The following is an 8,084-nucleotide window of genomic DNA, read 5'->3' as shown; positions in this document are numbered from 1 at the left end:
TCACTATTTATTGTAAATTTTATATAAAATTATTTATTATTGAATTAAGAGCATGTAAAAACAAAGTGAACAAGAAAATTTGAAAAAGACTGTGGGTAGTTTTTTTTTAAACGTGGGCAATTGAATAAGAATGTGGGTAGGTTTTTTAATTAAAATTAAATTAAACTATATTAATAAAAGGTTAAAATTGGAAGAAAATATAAAAAGCTACCAGCTATAAGCTCAAAAGCTACTTGAAATAGCTTTTCAAAAAACGTTATAAGCTCATGAAAAAAGTTTGTTACCAAACACATCACGTTTTCATCCAATAAACTTATAAGCTAATCTAAGAAGCTATAAGCTAACTTTTTTGTGTTACCAAACACAGCTTAACTAGTATAGGTTTCATAACATTATGATTAAAATGGTTATGATAATGACACAAGCTAAATTTTTTACTAATAACAAATATTTATTGAGAAACAAATTAATTTTTAATTTTTTTATGAAATAAATTAGTATAATTTCCAATATAAATGGGGACAGAGGTAGTAAACCTAAAAAAAAAACTTTTCTTATATATTGAGACCGGGTGAATTATTTTATCTATGAGAGAGGAACTCGATTCTACTGAACTTCAGTTTGTTTACGGTTCCTAAAAAATTTAAATTTCAAAGGAACATGTAGCACACGTGGACATGAATGATACCTGGTTCATATTTTCCCTTTTTTCCTACAGCAAATCTAGTTTCATTATACTTAAGAGTTAAGATCATTACATTAGAAAGGAAAAACTTGGTCAATCAAGAAGAGAAGTAAACTAAGCTACACCTCCAACATTCCTTGCTACACTAACTAGAGCATGATTTACAGATATGGGCTGCAAGCATTAGAAGACCCAAACAAGATAACTGGGCTAAAAACTGAAGAAAGGCCGATTCAAAAAAAAGAAAAAAAGATTTTCTTTTCCCACCCTCCAGACAATTCTTGCGTGTCCTATTGCGTTTCGGAACTCATAATCCGAACCAGGTTGGAGAGTGGGAAAATGAAGGCTCTATAAAGCCATAGTATTGTTGAATGGAAAAAGCAAAAAAATTAATTTCCATTCGTTCTACTATCCCTTTAGACATATCACAACAACATTTTTCCCTTATAATACGAATAATTATAGTGGTTTATGATTAACTAAGCAGTTCAATAACATATCTATCTCAACTAATTTACTTGGTATAACCTAATAGAGACAATTAACCTCACATTCATAATCTCATTGAACTCTTAAATTTTCTACGTGCTACTCTTTAGCATATTGTAAGCACCACCTAAGCTTCAATGCCTCTGCAAGAGTGGGAGAGACTTGGTCCTTTCAAGTTTTGATGGTTGCAGCATGCATAACACCTATCAATATCATTCACCAACTATAGTAAAACCATTTGTGAAGTAGCTTGCATCAACATTTGTCTTTGTTAATCCAGGGTTTGGACCCTCCCATTTTGACTCTAGTTTCCTTATGGACACTTTAGGGGTTGACTTATTCACATTGTTAAATTCATATTCATCTATGAACATAGATGCAGGACCCTCTCATTTTGACTCTAGTTACTTTAGGGGTTGACTTACTCTCACATTGTTTATGCAATTCAAACCAACAATGTTTTTAGAGTATAATAATAACTCTAAGAAGTACCATTTCTAATTGTGCCCTCATTAGAGTCCTATAGGTCACATAAAATGCTTTTAAGTTTCATGGATATCCTCTTGGATGAAAAAGAGTAAACTCATTCATATAAGGAGTGAGCAATGTCAATGACAAACCTAGCTAGCTGTTGACCCCCTTGTGACATTAATTACGAGTCATGATCATTGCTTTCCTTATAGTCAAACTCAAATAATGACTCCCTATTTTGTTACATAAATTCAAGGAGAAGCAAATATTGGTATGGAATATTTCATTTTTGTTACAACAATATAATTTTTCATTCTCTTTCACCAATCTATCACATATATTACACCACTCTTTATTTTTTGTCTTTCAAGATGTCTATGAAGTGTTTAGATGTATACTAAATATTTTCCGTATAGTTTAACATATAAACAATATGAAATCATATATTGAAAAAGTGAGTTAAAAGAGCACAAACCAAAAAATAACTTTAGAATGAAGAAGACATGCAAGATAGTTTAACACCTATCCACCTTTCATAAAGAAGGCAGGCATGCAAGATGCACAGACACTTTTTCTCATTTGGAGAAGAGCTGTGCAAATTTTCTAACTTAAAACTAACAAAAATGAATAACATTTGTTGCTTATTTGGTCAAAACATAACAAAAATAGCTCAAAGGACAAAGTGAAACTTAAGAATAACTTAAGGGAACTAAATTGTAATTTAGCAACAAAAACAAACATTCTTTTCATTCTATTAGTAAAACTTTCACATCATTGTTTCTTTAAAGTAGGAATTATTTTTTGTAGCAACTCTTTTTATAAAATTATTTGATATATTTTTTTAGATAAGTTGCATCGTGATGTCTTTTAAGGGTTAGAAATGCCCAAAACTAAAATACCGTTGACAAATGTCTTTATATATTGTTCATGAGATTCAGGTTTAGTGATAAGAATTTGATATTATAATTTTAAGAAACATAGTTTAAATTCTAAGATAACAATTGTAAAATGGTCATTAATATTACTTTAAATAATGATAATTTCACTCTTCCATAATATTTTTTTTATGGGGACAACTAGGGTACCCATGGAAGAATGGTGGGTAATTTACCCCAACCAATACACATTAGTCACATAAGCACATTTTTAAGTGGTATCCATGAACTATTTTGACCCCACCAATAAATTGCTCATTTTTATTGGTTGGTGGGTAAATTACCCACCATTCTTCAAAGGTAATATAGAAAAAACTTTTTTTTATAAAAAATGATCCACACACTTTAAAAATAGACTATGACTTAAAGCTGCGCCGGTTCCTCATGATGAATGGTTGGTTGATTGAACCCACGCCCCTCCAATTTTTTTTATAGTTTTGGGATCGAACCTGTGAGAAAAGATCACGAGTATGTGAAGCAAGAACACAAACAATGTCGTACATAAAATGGACACCAATAATAATTTGAGAAAACAATATAATTCAATATGATTATAGGTGTCACTGTGGTGTTAGTGTTTGACACCGACACATATCTGATATCGGAACACACATGAGTGTTTAGAAATGATAATGAACAACCTTTTTAGTTGTTTACACCATATTTTGATACCATTAGTCGGTATAAATTGGATTTTTTTAATCATTTTATTTTATCTTAAACTTTGTTATAGCTTAAACTGCTTCTTGAAAATGATACGGTGTGGCTTAAGTAGTTGGTTTTTGGATGTCAACATAACACTATTCTAAAATGTTTGTGCTTCATAGTGATTATGACTTAAAGTCAACCTTTATTAATTGACAAATCTTCACTCGTTTTTTATTTTAAGAATTGTTTTTTCTTTTAAGGAAAATTGGTTTTTTTTGTTTGTTTTAATAATAACTTTCTTATGCATTAGCCGAATATAATTTTTAGAGAAAAATGTTAGAACTAAATTTAATCCGTAGACCCTATAATCAATTATGTTATTCATCAAGAGAAATCTTTAGTTGTTCTCTCAATATTTTTACTTGTATATAAGGTGTGTGACATGCAACAACGACCTCCATACTTTTAGAATCAAAATTAGGATTGATTATTGATATTTTTATTTTACCACATCACTGAAACATAATTACTACCCCTTAGACTATAGACATACACATTAATAATGATCCAAACTCCTATTAGATATTTAAACTCACCTTAACCAAGCCAAAACCAAGCTTTATTAGATCGGTTTTGAATAAATCTTTTTGTTGGCTAGGAATCAACCCATTACATAGTATTTTTTTTTTTTAAAGATCCCATAACATAGTACTCCATCCGTCCCAAATTGTATGACGTTTTAGGCATTTCACACGTATTAAGAAATGTAATTAATTTTGTATGAGACATAGATATTATGAGTTGCTTTACAAAATTATCCTTAATAAATGATATGGAAAAGATAAATTAAAGAATTGAAAGAAGAGATAATAATAAATAGTTAAGGACATAATATGAAAAGTAACATTAATGTTTCATTGATATTGTAAAACGACATATAATTTGGGACGGAGAGAGTATTTTTATTTTTTTATCTAAACAAGTGGTTTCCACAAATATTTGGTTTTATGATTTTTTTCGTCTTAATATCACTCTTTGTCCGTCTTTTTGTACAAAATTGTTTAATTTTCCGTCTTGTGAGAATGTTTGTTAGGTTCTAAATGACAATTCACATTTGATTATTTATCTATTCAATTAACAACTTGAACGTCAATGTTATGATATGGATCCATGACGGTTCAATTTTTTTTTTCTTTCAATTCTATAAATATTTTCTTCATTTTATACTATTAACTTGGATGCTATGAATTATTTACAAATTCATCTTTTCAAATTTAACAATGTTGAATTTGTATTCTATGTGTTTTACCACTAAATTATTTTCGAGTAGAAAGAAACTTTATTGGTTTCTGTGTGCTTCATGTAACTGATCTTCAATTTTAAAAGTAAACAAATACTGAGAATTGTTGTTGACACATTTCATATGACTGAGAAACACGAGTAAAATACGCTTTTGTCTGAAAGTTAACTGCCGCAGAATTCAAAAACCGGCTGCAGTTAACTGCCGAGGATCTTCTGCTTCAAATCTGGCCGAAGCTCTCTCATCCATTATTCATCTTATCTTCCAATTTTTTTTTTTACCAAATCTCTCTAAAAAAAATCCAACCAAATTTATTCAACAAAATCACAAGTAAGTAATTATGATGCTATTAACTTACATTTTAGTTGTTATAAATATTTTTATTTGTTAGTTTTTGAGTAGATTTATTATTTTTTAGTTTTTGAGTAGATTTACATGTTATAATTAATTTTTAGAGTAGATGTTAGTTAATTAATGTTGTTAAAATATTTGCATGATGTTTATGTTATAACTTAGAATTTTAGGGCTATTTATTATTTTGGTGTTTTCTATTTATTTTTTTATTTAAGTTTTTAATTAGATTTACATGTTATAAATCATTTTTAGATTAGGTGTTAGTTGATTAATTTAGTTAAAATGTTTGCATGATGATTATGTTATAGTTTAAAAATTTAGGGTTATATTTTAATTTGTTGTTTTATATTTTTTTATTTTATTTTAGTAAGAGTTTATGATTTATTTTAAGAGTAAATATAAGTTGAATAATTTTGTTATATTTTACGTTATAACAAAAAAAATTATGTTAAACATAAGTTGAATGATTTATGTTATAGTATATGATTAATTTTTTTTTATTTTAGTAAGAGTATATAATTTATAATTTTAGGGTTATTTTTATGATTTTTAGAGTCTATGTATAATTTGCATATCAAGTGTTTGATGAAATGTTTGAATGAGTTTTTCATTGATTATTTTTAATTTCTTATTGTGTAGATTTGAAAAAATGGCCGGGTGGATCAATCTTCATGCACAATCCAACGGCGGAGAACCTCAAAGGTTGAAGGTTCGATGCTTTGGTATGACATTAAGAGGTCTCAAGGATGAACCGACTAAATTCAACAAAGGAGTCAACCCCATAGACAGAAGGAGGGTGGAACACGTTCGGTATAAACGTCCAACACTCGACAAGGAGAGAGTATCATTCACTTGGGTGGAATTAACGAATGACGAAAACGTGACGAGCATGTTTTGGGAGCACAACATGTTCCAGTGGATCGATATGCGGGTGATGTTGCTGAGATCAACTGAAGATATCATCAAAAGTTTGATTCTGCCAGAAGATCGTCATTAGTTACGGAATGAATGCACCTTTTAGCTACAACAATTGTCTTCCTTTGAATGGGGTAATTCAAGCTTGCCAAACGGCAGGTCTTCAATATTCGACTGACATTTTCATTGTTCATGTCAAAAGATTAAATTCTTGTTAGGCTGGTTTAAATGAAGGTATTGAAGTGTAAACGAATGGAACAATTGTCTTCCTCTGAATGAGACAATTCAAACTTGTTAAACGGCAGGAATCCAGCACGCGATGTGCATCTTGAACAATGGTATTCAAGTGTCAATGAATGCACCTCATTCTTTTGACACTTGAATACCATCATTCAAGATGCTCATCGGATGCTGGAGTCTTGCTGTTTAGCAAGTTTGAATTTGCCCCATTCAGTGGTAAGATAATTGTTGCAGTTGGAAGGTACATTCCGGAATAAAATGTAATGCAATGTAATGTGATAACATATATTTTGTTTTGAATGAACCAATAATTATCTTATTTATTCACTTTTCGAATTTATTTATTTATCACGCAATTTTAATTAGTTGAATTCACGTTAGATTTAATTAGTTTTTATTCGAATACACAATTATTCAAAACGTGACTTTAATCGAAATTATTTCAAATGCGATTTTATTCTAAGTACCATAATGTCAAACAAAATGTGCGCGACACGAAAATAAAACATAAAAAAATCCAAAACAATTAGGCATTAAAAACCATTATATTCATTCTTCCTCGTCACACAAGTCAATCGGGTTGCCCGCTAAAGTCCCTGGGGCACCTTGTTTTGATTGAGGATCAAAATAGCATGTCCTCCTGCTCCTCCTCAACCTCGAGTGATTGTACACCGGCACCTTCGAACCCTTTTTTTTTTTTCGGAACCATCACAAACAATTTTGTGTCACGTCATAGGTGATTTTTCTTTGTTCTTCTCATCACCCTGAACGTTACCCTGATTCTAAGACATATCTACATTATAAAAAAAATGGCGATCAAAACCTAACTAAACAACAATGCCATAAAATCGTAAAATCAAAAACTAAACCTAAACTATCATCAAAACCTACACCTAAACATAAACAATTCTAAGAATTCTACAACGATTTATCAAAATCTAAACCTAACAATTCTAACCATTCTAACCTAAACTATCCTAACATATCATTAAATCATAAAATCAATAAAACATATATAATCGAACCTATATAATTGAATTTTAACAAAAAAAAAAAAACAAACAATTTGACCACAAAACAACAATGCAATATGATTAAAAAAACTTACTTGTTTTTGTGATTGAAATTGGTTTGGAATGACTTCAAATTGTTTAAAATCGCACCAAGGAGAATAAAAAACGTAACAATGAAGTTTTGGAAACTCCTATATCTTTTATATTCTTATAACATATTTTCCGACAGTTAACTACCGATGTTTTCCTCAGTATTTAACTGCAGCCGGTTTTTAAATTCTTTGACAGTTAACTGCCGAGAGGGCAAAAACGTAAATTACTCGTGTGCCCCAACCTTATGCAATGTGTCAACAACAATTCTCATAAATACTAAAAGACCATCTGATTTCACGTGGCTCTGATGGCACTGATCCATTTAATCAGCATAAGTTTTTTTCTTACAAATTATATTAACGAGAACCATTAACGTAACGCGGTTTTCAGTTTCCATTTGTGATTATTTTTTCGTGTTATCTTTGTTAATTTGTTTCCATTTGGAGTTTGATTACGGCACGCTAAGTAGTTAAACTGCCCCAAGGAAAGCATCAAAAGCCATGAGCCTACGACATGCGGGCCCTAGTAAATATCATTTTATTTTGTAAAAGTTATTCTTAATTATTCTTAAATTTGTTGTCTAAGATTCTTAAAATATTATATTTATCCCTAAAATTTGATGAATTCATTTTGTTTTTTTGTCAAAACTTAAATCTCAAACTTTACATATATTAATATTATATATTATCTCTATCAACTAAACCAAATTTATGAAAATAATTTATTTTGTTTAACTATAAAACAAACATTAACAATATAGAGAGAAATAATATCCTCTTTTTATAATTTAGGGTGTGTTTGTTTCAAGTTTACCAAATTTATTCATAGGAATAACATTCCTTGGAATATAAAAATAGGAATTTTATTCCAAGGAATTTATGAAAAATATATTTGGTTAACTTTATAATATTCCTAGGAACCATAAAAATAGGGATTATAAT

The sequence above is a fragment of the Medicago truncatula genome, chromosome 4 (assembly GCF_003473485.1).
Source record: "Medicago truncatula cultivar Jemalong A17 chromosome 4, MtrunA17r5.0-ANR, whole genome shotgun sequence".
In the NCBI taxonomy this organism is placed as follows: Eukaryota; Viridiplantae; Streptophyta; class Magnoliopsida; order Fabales; family Fabaceae; genus Medicago; species Medicago truncatula.
This window is presented reverse-complemented; position numbering follows the sequence as displayed.